This window comes from Plecotus auritus (genome assembly GCF_963455305.1).
Source record: "Plecotus auritus genome assembly, chromosome: 8".
In the NCBI taxonomy this organism is placed as follows: domain Eukaryota; kingdom Metazoa; phylum Chordata; class Mammalia; order Chiroptera; family Vespertilionidae; genus Plecotus; species Plecotus auritus.
This window is the reverse complement of record NC_137782.1, coordinates 63,396,384-63,409,697: the sequence shown is the minus strand read 5'-3', so window position 1 is coordinate 63,409,697 and position 13,314 is coordinate 63,396,384.

Here is a 13,314-nt window from a genome sequence, read left to right as displayed (position 1 = left end):
TCAGCCTCCATGGCCCAGTCGGCCCTCTCAGTCCTGTCCCAGGCATCCAGGCACACCCTGCAGAGATGGGCAATGCCCACGCCGGCCGGTCACCTCCTCCCTGAAGCAGGTCTCCCAGCCTCTGAAGGACGCCCCTCTGTGCTCTGTGAAGAAGGGCTTTCACGTCAGGTGCTGAGGTGGCGCAGCCTTCTCTGCTGTCCTCTGGCAGGACGACCAGGTCCTGTCTGTCCCTGGCATACCCCTGCCAGGCCCAGAGGATATGCTACTTCCCCTGGCTGTCCGCACTCTGCCTATATGGTGACGTTGACCTTCTTCACCAGAGGCCTAGAAAAGAAAATAAATGTTCACAGATGTTGGAGTCCATGAGTTTGGGCTGTGTCCTTCGCCCCCTTAGGCTCCAGGCTGTCTCTCTGATTGGGTCATGTTCCCCCTGGCAGGGTACAGGGAGGAGAGTCCCTCCCACAGGACATGGGCTGCAGCTGTCTGGCCCAAGATAGGTGAAGTAGTGGTTGGGTAATGATGCTGGGGTGAGCAGTGGAACTTGGTTCAGTCTCCCACAAGAGTGAGACCAGCAGCCATCTGTCTGTCTCCTGCCCCTGCCGTGTGTCTGTCCCCCATCACTGTCACTGCAGAGAATCCTGTATTTATACCCTGTCTGGCCCTTGTGCAAGGGAGACCTGGAAGTGTGGTGGATGGCACCTTGGCCCGGCTCTGCCACTGTCTGGCTTTGGAGTTCCTCATCATCTCTGAGCTCATTGTCCCCCTCTGGGCCAGAGGTACCTGTCAAGGCCTCTGCTGGGCTACCAGCCCTCTCGGCAGCTCCACATCCTGTTCTGGGGAACGTGCAGACTCTGGACACATGCCCTTCGACCTGCGGAAAGCCAGAGCGGCCACCGCTGCTGTGCCATGGTACCCACAGCGCCGCGCTCGGCAGGGGCTTGCCAGAGCGGCAGGAGGTGGACTGCGGGCTTGGGTTCCTGGAGGTCTCTCTAACTTGTATTTTCCACGGCCCCTTCTACCCAGCCCAAGGCTCAGCCCTGCGGGGCGAATGTGGGGCTTCACATCTCTCTCCACTGCTTCTCCTTTTCACATTTCCAGCCTGCAAGTGGGCTTCCCTCTACTCGCTAGCAGGGAGCCCCTGTTCACAGTGCCTCCTCCCAGGGCACTGTGTTCTCTGCTGTGGAGAACCAAACCCTCTAAGGCTTGGCTCTTAGGTAGAGGGGTCATCCAGGAGCCAGGGTTAGTGAGGCCAAAACACATTTGCATGCTATACCCCAATATCATCCCCGCATCCGTTTCCTAGGGCTCCTGTAACAAAGCACCATAAACGGGGCCTTAAAACAATAGAGCTGTATTGTCTCACAGCTCTGGAGGCCACTGGAGGTGTTGTCAGGGCCAGCTTCCTCTGAAAGCCGAGGTGGGGGAAGGCGAGAGGAGGAGGCATGGCAATTACCAGGCCCCTCTGCACAGCCCTGACCTGGAGGGAGACTCAGGGTCCCCTTTAAGTCCCAAGATCTTGACATGGTCAGGACATGCCAACCTCTGGGGGATCTTCCTCCTGATTCTGGGACTTGGGAGCCCTCTCTCAATAGACCCAGCCCTTTACAACAGTCTTACTGCGTTTGCCCACATGTTTCAGTTTTGGCACGTTGTGGGCACTTAAAATAATTGTAGAGTCTGCACTCTGCCTCTTACCCCAACTGCAGCGCATCATGGAGATTTGTCTCTGGACACCAAGCTTGAACTTGTAGGCAGCCCCTCCAGGCACCAGGCACCCAAGATGTGGAATCTCAGGCCCCAGGACAAAAGGTGGGGCTGAGCTTAGCCAAGATATGTTCGACCTGTCTCTCAGGCTGCCCATACCCAGCCCCTCCTGGCCCAGGCCCTACCTGAATACTGGGCAGATAACTCTGGAGCATCTGGGTCCGAAGGAGCTGAGATTCCCAATGGGGCAAAGAAGTCAATTTCACACAGGAGTTGGGTGTGAGGAAGCGGGGTTGGAGGCCCTGCCTCTTTCTGGTCACCCCACAGCACTCTGTCCTTCTCCCCAGGCCCAGGTGCCTGCAGAGCTACACCTGTCTCCTTTTCGTCTGTTCTCTGCCTTTTGCACCCATGGCCTTAAAGAGTGACATATTTTTTTTAAAAAGACTTATTTTAGCTCTTTTCGGATTCTAAAAGTAGCACAGGCTGAGCATAGAAAATTAGGAAAATACAGAAAAGCACAGAAGCCAATAAAAACCATCTGGATTTTCTCTCCCAAAGATCATTTTGGTGCATTTTCTTCTAGATCATTTTTCTGTCTTCCTGTGCACTTGTGCACACATGCGCCCACACCCTCATATTCACTCACACCCTCACTCATCCATTCTCTCAGGTACTCACACCCACACAACCCATCACCTTGGCGTTCAAGCTTCCCTCATGTGATGTGCAAATGGTCTGTCGCTGCAATTCCTTGTAGACGAACCACGAGGGTCACCTTCTCCAGGATCTAGGGCCACTGCCAGCTGCTCTTGAGAGGAGCAGGAAGGCCATGCCTCCAGTTTCCCCCTGCCAATGTACTGCTAACAATCAGAGCAAGGAGCATCCATTTATCTCTGGGGAGCAGAAACATTTTCCTTGGCCCTGCTGGGCTGAGGGGTCACGACCCCACTGATAGACTGAGGGTGGGTGTCTCTCCACCAGGAGATGGGGTGCAAGGGCACTGAGGGGAGTTGGGCAAGCCTTGTCCTTAGAGAGAAGCCATCATTGACCTCATTTTCTGGCACCACTTCCATATTTCTGGCACCACTTACTGAGCACCTGCTGTATGCCAGGCACTGTCCCGGGCACTGGGGACATCAGAATAGGAGCACCCAACCATCTCACCTTGGGGACACAGATCACTCCTCTGTTGTGTGAATTCATCTTCTCATCCATTTATCCACCAGATGATCTTATTGAGCACAAGCATCCAGGGTGAGGCAGGTGAAGCTCATGAAATAGTGTGCAGATGGACTGGGGACTAGGAGAAGCAATCCAAGATGGCTTTCAGGATGAGGAAGCCTTTAAGCCCAGAGCCACCCAGACCATTGTGTTTGCTGTCTTATCTGAGAGAAGCACCTGGTCAATCAAATGGCCTCTCCTTCATGCCCTGCTCAAACATCCCCTCAATGCCCAACCTTCTGCCCTCTGTAAGCCCTGCCCTGCTTTCTTCTAATCTCAGTATTTATGTCTATCACTGTGTCCTCTTCCCCCAGGGCGGGACAAGGTCTGTCTTGTTTATGGTTCCCACCCCTGGGCGGGGGTGGGGTGGGGGGCAGGCAGTGCTTGGCACATTGCAGGTGCTGGATAACTATTTGTCCAATAAATACTCATAACATTAGCTCAAAGTTTGCCTCCCCTGGGAGATCTTCTGAGGTTGATCTCACTGTGGTTTTCCCTCATTTGGGGATGTGTGTCCTCTATTTGCCGGTCCTGGCTGGATGTTGGAGTATCCCTCCCGACAGGGACTGCAGACCCTGTCTGTGAGCCCCAAGTCTTTGGTGAAGATGCTGGAAGGGGCAGTGGATCCCACTGGCTCTGGGTAACCAGGCTTTGTTGTGGATTCAATGCTGGGTGGGTCTTGACAGGGGTCTGGAAGGGCGAGTAGGTCTTGGATTGGCAGGTGGTGGGGAGTAAAGGATGGTGTCAGGCAAGGACACTGCAGGGCCCTGGCTGGGTGGCTCAGTTTGTTGGAGCATCATCTTGTACACCAAAAGGTTGCAGGGTCGATTCCCAGTCAAGGCACATACCCAGATTGCACCAAATGATCTAGAAGAAAATGCACCAATCCCTGGATGAGTCGCATTTGGGAGGCAGCCAATCGATGTTTCTCACATGGATGTTTCTCTAAACATTCTCTCTAAAAATCAGTAAAAAACAAAAAATATATCCTCAGGTGAGGATTAAAAAAAGAAAAAGAATACTTCCATAATCTACTAAGCCTAAGTCTATGTAAGTTCAAGTTCCAACTTCTTCACTTTGAAAAAAAAGGGGGACACTGCAGGCACAAAGGTCAAGGGGTGGGCAATGGGAGTTACTTGGCAGGTGGGGCCCTTCCAGTCAGTCAGGGGGCCCAAGAGGATATGGGGGCTGCTGGGTATTCTGTGTGGCTGAGCTCCCCAAGGGGACAGCACCACCAGCATCCGTGCTCTGGGCTCAGAGAGCAGATCCCCCGGGTCATGCACGTCCCTCACGAGTCCAGTGCCCAAGGCAGCAGCCTGGGACTCGAGAAGGGGAGATGCTCAGCTTATAGTCACAGGTGCTTTCGTGGTGAATGGTGGTACCCAGGCTTTGTGACAGCTGCTTCCAGACCAGTGCCTGCTGCCCTTTTTTTTGAGGGGTGGGGGTGCAGTCTTCCAGCAGAGGGAACGGCCAGGAAGAAGCCCCAAGGTGGGGATGAATTGGCATTTTTAGAGAGCAGCAAAGAGGCCAGGGTGGCTCATGGGAGTGGCAGAGGGAAGAAGGACCTGTGGGGAGGCCCTGTGGGGCGGGGTCACACCAGGCTCTTCTCTCTTGGGAATCCTGAGGGCATTTTAATAAGGGGGTGCAATACACTCTCATTGAAAAGCTCCCTCTGGCTGCCTAGTGGGGATGGACTATAGAGACAGGAGTGGTTCTGGGAGACCAGGGGTTGGGATGGAGGTTGGGGAGGGGGGCCTGGACCAGAGGGTGGCAGACACTGATGGCCAAGAGCTGGCTGTGGGAGCCTCTGAGGTACGCAGGAGAGGAGCTCTGAGTTGCCCTGGCTTCTTTCCATTAAAAATATTTTTCCCCTTTTTATTTCAGTTTCAACACTATCAGATTTCCTTAATTCTCAGACATAATTTTTTCTTTTAAAAAAAAGTATATTGAAGGGAGAACAAGCGCTTTGGGGCCTGGGTGATTGAATCAAAGGCTACTATCTCAGACAGAAAGTTAAAAACAAATTTAAAAAGGTCTAAGAATGTAATGCTTTCAATAATAAAGATTTATTTAAAAAGGTTTAAGAAATCGGATGTGTCTCACAATTGATGGTTATATTCAATGAATTTTCTCCCCTTGGCAAGCTGGCATTCCGTGGATGGTGTATTCTAGAACAGAAACAAGGCAGGGAGCGTCCCCTGGTGGAATGGGATTCTCACAAGGTTGATGTTTCTCAACAGGCAGAGCTGGTTTTACTCTGGAGCCTGGGGTCCTCATGGCCCCTCCCCTGCTCTGCTCCCACCCCCAGGTAGAAAAGGCACAGGCTTGGGTAATACCCAGCCTTCCTCTACAGATCTGAAGACAGGAAATGTTGGTAAGGCAGGTGAAATCCAAACACACAGGAAGACCTTCAGACGTGGGGTCGGGGTTGGTTGGGGGTTTGGGGGGGGCGTGGGGGGAGGTGGAGAGGGAGGAGAAAGGTGGTTCCGGAGGATTGATGGAACAAGAGAGATAAGGTTGTTAAATAAGCAGAGACTTGTAGGGAGGAAGACGTCTGGAGCTGGGCAAGGCAGCTGGGCCGAGCCTGCACGAACACTCGACCCTGGTAGGCTGCCTGGTGCCAGGGATGCTTCTGTCCAGTGTCCTGGATATCAGGCTGGCGGCGTCACCGTGGAGATTGTCCGAGTCAGCCCCCGTGGCATGAGCACCCTCGGACTCTTGGCCTGCCTGCACACAGGAGATCGGGGCTCGCTCCCTTACCACCTGGCCCATTGTGCCTCATTCTCCTGGATGAGAAGCGGCAGCGTTCGGCCTCTCCGAGGGCCCTTCCTACCTCTCATCAACCAGGTCTGTTGTGTAGACGGAATAACTGAGGTCAGAGAGGGACTTGGCTGGGTCCCTGCCTTTCCAGTCCTTGTTTCCCTCCTGCCCATGTGAGCCACCACGTTCCCCAGGGAATGCTGCTCCTGTGACAATGACCAAGGAGTGTCCCCTTGGGGCTTGGGGGAGCCCAGGCCAAGCCTGCCCTGCTCACGCTACATCAGTGCCTTATTGCTAATAATCGTCCTTGTTTGTTCCTTGATTCTAAGAGTCCTAGCCTGCCGTCCCCACTGGTGGGCAGTTCGGGGTGTCAGCACCCCTCCAGTGTGCCGTCTATTCGTCCAGTTGGTGTTTATGGAGCACCTAGTGTATGACAGGCTCTGTGCTAGGCTCTGGGGACACAGTGTGGATAAGACCAACATGGTACTTGCCCTCAGGGACCTCACATGCAACAAACAAGGAAAATAGTAAAACGATCAACTGATGTCTGTTACAGGAACTAATAAAGCAGGGGTGGGGAGTGACAGGGAGTTAATTAGGACACACGATCAGGGAAGAAGTCGCTGCTGGTGTTCAAATAAATGCCAACATCCCAATGGGTAGCACTCAATAGACAGTCCAGGGCTGAGGGCCCCTCAGGGAGGAGGAGGAAGGAGCCACATCGAAGCCGGGTTAGAGAATCCACAGAATTCTGAGCTCTCAAGTAGCCCAGCTTGATCTGGGCTTGCCGCCTCCTTGGGCAGAGGGCTCAGTCCCTGCAGAGCTCAACTGTTAGAAAGTCCTTCCTTGGGTGGCATCCACTTTGACCTCCTGCTCTGGCCCAGCTCTGCCCAGGAGGTGGACTGTTCCCTTAGCTTCTCACAGGGGCTACAGGAAAGACATAGCTAGGCCAGCTTACAGGGGCCCCAAAGCCTGCCTCACCCTCCCCGGGGACCCAAAAACACAGACCCCTATCCCTACCAGCTCCTCTTTCCCCAGACAGGCCACCAGCAGCGACTCCAGAGCCAGCCAGTCAACCTTAAATTCCTCCCTGCAGTTCCCAAGTTGTGTGACCACACGCAGCCCACTTCCCCTCATTTCCTCCCACTGCGCCTCCCTCACAGGGCTGTGGGAGAGGTGGACGTGGGGATATGCAGCAGCCTTAGCCCCAGGCCCAGCTGGGCGAGCCTTCAGTGAAGGGTGCTAGTTATATGTCGGGTTTATTTCTCTCTCTGCTTGTAAAGCCCAGGGTCTCAGAGTTTCCTGGGATGATGCCTGGCACATCTGTGTTCATTGGAAAGGGCCATCTGGGGACTTCTGTCCTGTCCCAGGGGTGATGTATCACTTGGCCACAGGGCTAGTTGGTGGCATTGATAATGACAAGCTGGCAGTGTCAGAAGGAAGGTGTCACTGGCAAGCTATGCTTTCTGAGCCCTGAGGGATGGACCAGGTCTCTCCTTCCTCCCCTTTCCCATCTAGACCCACCAACAAAGCTGAGGGTCTCATTGGACTTGGGCTGTGTACCGGAGGCAGAAGCTCACTGACCCTGGGCAGGGGCTGGCCTTGCCTCTCCTTCCCCAGGTCTGACCCCTCCTGCTCCAGGTAACTGCCCCAGGCCAGTGCCTGAGAGCTGAATAGAGCAGGAGGTTCTTTGCCCCACTGAGGGGCAGGGGCAGCTTCTTTGTGTCCACAGACCCAGGAGAGGTGGACGGGGGTCTAGGAGCAGCGTCTGTGCCAATCTTCCAGGCCACCTAGAGCTTCCCATAAACACTTGCATCCCATGGGCAAAAACAGGAGTGGATCTTAGGGACCTTCATCCACCTCTGGCTGGAAGAGGTGAGGACTAGCATCTCTTGGGTGCATATGGGGAAACCGAGGCTAAGAGGGTGACTCCTTGCAGGTCATACAGTGAGGGAGCACAGGGCAGGGGTGGGGCCTAATTCTCTGACTTGTCACTGGTCCAGGATCTCTGAGGCTCAGAGAAGCTGTAGTCCTGCCTGCCTGCCTGCCTGCCCCAGCCCTACCCGGCCTGGTGTTCAGGGATTAGCGGATTAGCTCAAACCATGGGGCTCCTGGTAGGATTATCAGAGGCGCCACTCTGGGGCCGTTGGGGGTGATTTGGCGCTCAGTACCTCCGGCTCTGCCTTGGTCACCACAGATTGCTGACTCCCACCCTGGCTGGCTGCCCAATCCTCTGCTCCAGTCTGGTGGGCGGGCCGAATGTCAGGCAGGCGGCCAGCCTTGCGCACTGTGGACCTGGAATGAGGGCAAAGAGTGCGGCCTAGGGGCAATCTTTTTTCTTCTGCAGGATGCTGCCCCGGAAAAGAGCCTTCCTGGGCTGGAGCGGATCCCTGCCGTGCTGTCAGGCTTCGATGTAGGCCTTGGGTGGGACTGGGTTCCTCTCGGAGCCTGTCCCCTATTCAAAAGCACTGTAAGCTGTAGTGCCCAACCCACGGCCTAGTGACCTTGGAGGGCAGGGTCTGTGGAGTGTGGGGTGCACATATGGGGCAGGTGAAAGGGGATCTTTGGTGAATGAAGGGAAGCCTGGTAACCAGGCAGGGCTGAGCCACATGTAGGGGGAATTCCTCAGGAGGAATAATGCTTCTCGTGGACTGGCTGTGCCCTTGCCTGTGGTCTGTACGTGGCCTCAGTGGTCCTGTGGTGGGGGTGGGGATCAGCCTGCTCCCCAGGGCGCTGCTGGGACAGAACCCAAGGATCCTGCTCTCCACACACAGCTCCACAGTTGGTGCACCTGAACCTACAAGAATCTGACAAGCCTGTGGGAAGGTTGGAGGGGAGAGCAGGCACTTTGGGGCCTGGGTGTTGAAGCCGCGCCAGGACTCATTGTGTGACCTTAGGAAGGTGCTCCACCTCTCCGTTTCCTCATCTGTGAGGGTGCTCCATTCCTGTAGATGAGGTGATGGGTGTGAACACACCTGTGCATTATGAAATGCTTGTGGGGGGAATTCACATGAACACTCAAGAGGGTGAAGACTGCGTGTGGGGGTGGTGGGGTGGGTGAGTGCCAAAGGAGTGCCAAACAAACCGAGTTTCCGACAAAGCAGCTCTAGCCACAGAAAATGACAATGAGGCCAAAGATCCCATTACAGCCCCCCCCACCCCAAAGCTTGTAAAATAGCCAGGACTAAACCTGACAAGGAAAGTGCAGGATTCATATGAAGGAAAATGATAGGACATGGAGAGAGAGAAGGGCTGACATGGCCAAGAAATGTGTGCTCCACCACCAAACCAGTACTATATGAAATGCTGAAAGGTATTCTTAAAGAAGAGGAAGAAGAAAAAAGTAAAGATAAAAATTATGAACAACAAATACATATCTATCAACAAGTGAACCTAAAAATCAAGTGAATTAAAAACCTGAGGAACAGAATAATCTGGTGAATATAATAGAATCAGGGGCATAGAAAGGGAGTGGACTGATAATTCTCAGGGGGAAAGGGGTATGGGGGGTTCATGAAGAGACTGGACAAAAATCATACACCTATGAATGAGGACAGTGGGGGGGAGGTAAGGGCAGAAGGTGGGGTGGGAACTGGGTGGAGGGGAGCTATGGGGGAAAAAGGAGAAACAATTGTAATAATCTGAATAAAGATTTATTAAAAAAAAAAAAAAAAAAGAAATGTGTGCTCCATACACGAATCCATGTAACTAGTGCAAGTTTAGCTGTTAAAAGATGCAACTTGACACGCTGATTCTAAAGTTCGCCTGAAAGGGAAGTGTATGAGAAACTGAGTAGTAAAGAGGAAGGTACTCACATATTCCCAAACTAGAGAAACTCCAGGAGTCCCGTGTTGGTGCAGGACGAGGCAGGGGCTCAGTGAAGTGGAAAAGAGACCAGAAGCTGTGCATTGATTCTGTTTCCAAGCTACAGAAAGAGGTGGGCTCTTCAATAATGATACTGCAGCGTGGCCTTTGGGCAATAATTTAGCAAAAATTAAACTAGATCCCTACCTCACACCATGCACAAAAATAACGTCCCGATGCATTAAAGTTTTCTACATCCAGCCCAGCTGGCATGGCTCAGTGGTTGAGCATCAACCTATGAACCAGGAGGTCATGGTTTGATTCCCAGTCAGGGCACATGCCTGGGTTGTGGGCTTGATCCCCAGTGTGGGTCATGCAGGAGGCAGCTGATCAATGACCATCTCTCATCATTGATGTTTCTAGCTCTCTCTCTCCCTTCCTCTCTGAAATCAATAAAAATATTTTTTGAAGTTTTTCTACATCCAAATCTTATGCATGCACTAAAGAGCATTTCTACCTATCCTATAGAATAACAGGCTAATATGCAAATAGACCCAACAGCAGAACAACCAAACAAATGGTCACTATGACATGCGCTGACCACCAGGGGGCATGCACAGAACATGGTGGGCGGCGGCAGCAGGCGGCAGAGCACAGAACGTGGCGGGCATCAGCTGCAGCAGGATGGTGGAGCTGGTGAGCGGCAGTGCCAGACCAAGACCGGGCACCAGTCGCTGTCATGGGGCAAGCCTCTGGCGGTTAATAAAAATTCTTTGCTCGCACCGCAGTCCCACCCAGCGATCACACCTGCTGCTGGTGCCGGCCCCGATCGCTTGGTGTCATCAGTGGGTACAAGTGGCGGCTGCCAGCCCCGATCACCCCTGAGGACTTCTCCACCTCCCCCTGCTCCTGAGGGGCAATAGAGGCAGCAGCCGCCACTCACACCCGCTGATGGTGCCAGCACCAATCACTCCGTGCCGTCAGCAGGTGCGAGCAGGGCCAGTGCCATGAGCATGTGGGAATGGTGGGAGCAGGGCTGCCGGCAGACAGGGGACTGGGGGCCACGGTAGGAGGTGCCGGGTGGGGGTGCGGAGGATGGGCCAAGACCCAGCCCTGTGCCCACTGCAGCCTCACAGCCCACAGTTCCTTTCAAGGTGCATGAATTTGTGCACTGGGAACCTAGTATATAATATATATGATAAAATTGGTAGAAGAAAATATAGGAGTATATTGCTATAATCTTAAAACTGTGCAGGCTCTTCCTGCAATGTATACAAGTTATCAGCCATAAAGGAAAAGAATGATTTAGCTACATAAAATTTTTCAAAAAAATTTGTTGAACAAAAGCACGTTAAACAAAATTAAAGGACAAATGATGGGAAGAAAAGTTAGAGGAGTAAGACTGGGACGGGCACTTGGGGAGGAAGTAGGCTGCCTATGGGTTTGCTTTTCAACAAATCTCAGTATGGTGTGGCTTTTTAATGACAAAAATGGCTCTTATAAAATTATGGAAATAATGCCAGGTTGAGCATGTGTGGCTCCCAGACCCAATGATTGCTGGGGAGGGGAGGGGAGCAATGAGTGGCAGGAGTATGGGGTGAAGCCCACCCACTCTGGAGACCATTGGAGGGCTGTGTGCTGGAGGGTTCCAGGGGCTGGTGAGGAGCCTGGCAAATGACTAGAGGGGTGGGTTCTGCACCGGAGCAGGGCCTGTCCAGTGTGCCCTGCCAGGAAACAAGCGTATTTCCGATTTACCCGCCCTTCTAATGCCCAGCTGGACCTATGCCAGCCTCCGCATCTGCCTGCCCCTGCCCGTATGAATTTCCTCCCTTACAGGCTCCAGTCCGTGCCCTTTCCAGCTTGGCCAGCCTGCTCCAATCTGGGGCCCTGCCACTCCCTCCCAGGGGACTGATCTCCTGTCACCTGCCTGGGGCCCAGGTTTTGGTGATCATTCACCCAGCACCTATTGTGTGCCCTGCTCTGTGCTGACAGCTTGTGGGCAAAGTCACAGTGGATTCTGGCAGTAGAGACTGTTTTTAGCACTTCTGTAAGCTCAAATACAGAACAGGTGGGACTCAGCTATGGCAAAGGTTATACATGCAAAATGAGTGACTGGTATAACTTTTCCCCCCAGATTTTATTGTGGTAAAACACATGTAACATAAAATGCACCATCTTAACCATTTTTAAGTGTACAGTTCAATTGTTTTAAATGCATTCATAATATTGTGCAACCATCACCACCATTCATCTCCACAGCTCTTTCCTCTTGTAAAACTGTCAGAATTTCTTTCCTTTTTTTTTAAAAAAAATATATTTTATTGATTTTTTACGGAAAGGAAGGGAGAGGGATAGAGAGTCAGAAACATCGATGGGAGAGAAACATGGATCAGCTGCCTCCTGCACAACTCCTACTGGGGATGTGCCTGCAACCAAGGTACATGCCCTTGACTGGAATCGAACTTGGGACCTTTCAGTCCGCAGGCCAATGCTCTATTCACTGAGCCAAACCAGTTAGGGCAGAATTTCTTTCCTTTTTAAGATTGAATAGTATTTCATGGCATGCACATTTTTTGTTATCCATCTGTTGATGGACATCTGATTGGTTCCACATTTTAGCTACTGTGAATAATGCTAGGAACGTGGGTGTACAAATACCTCCTTGAGACCATCTTCAATTCTTCTGGGTATATAACAAGTGGAATTCTTGGATCACATGGTAATTGCATTTTTAACTTTTTGAGGAATCACCATACTGTTTTCTATAATGGTTGTACCATTTTCATTCCCACAACATGCCCAAGGGTACCAATTTCTCCACATCCTCCTCAACTTACTATTTTCTGTTTTTTGATAGTAGCCATTTGGAATGGGTGTGAGGTAGAATCTCACTGTAGTTTAGATGTTAGTTTCCCTAATGATCAGTGATATTGAGCATCTTTTTATGTGCTTATTGGTCATTTGTATATATCTTTGGAGAAATATCTATATCTTTGGTACAGTCCTTACTTCATTTTTGAATTGGGTTGTTTTTTTTGTGGTTGAGTTTTAGGAATTCTTTTTGTTTGTGTGTGTGTTTTTTTGTTTGTTTATTGTTTGAAGTTTTACATACATCTCATTTTTCTCCAGTTGACCTCCCCACCCCAGCCATTCCCACCCTGGGCAAGCCCTCAGCGCCCCAGTGTCTGTGTCCATTGGTTATGCTAATATGCATGCATTCAAGTCCTTGGGTTGCTCTCTAATCCCCCCACCCCCACCTCCTCTGCCATTTGTCTCTGGATCTATTTTTTGTTCATCAAATTATGTTGATCATTATATCCCACATATGAGTGAGATCATGTGATATTTATCTTTCTCCCACTAACATTTCGCTTAGCATAATGCTCTCCAGTTCCATCCATGCTGTTGCAAATGGTAAAAGTTCCTTCTTTTTTACAGCAGTGTAGTATTCCATTGTGTAGATGTACCACAGTTTTTTAACCCATTCATCTGCTGATGGGCACTTAGGCTGTTTCCAAATCTTAGCTATTGTAAATTATGCTGCTATCAACATAGGGGTGCATATATCCTTTCTGATTGGTGTTTCTGGTTTCTTGGGATATATTTCTAGAGGTGGGATGACTGGGTCAAATGGGAGTTCCATTTTTAGTTTTTGAGGAAACTCCATACTGTTTCCCACAGTGGCTGCACCAGTCTGCATTCCCACCAGCAGTGCAGAAGGGTTCCTTTTTCTCCACATCCTCGCCAGCACTTGTCGTTTGTTGATTTGTTGATGAGAGCCATTCTGACAGGTGTGAGATGGTACCTCATTGCCATTTTGATTTG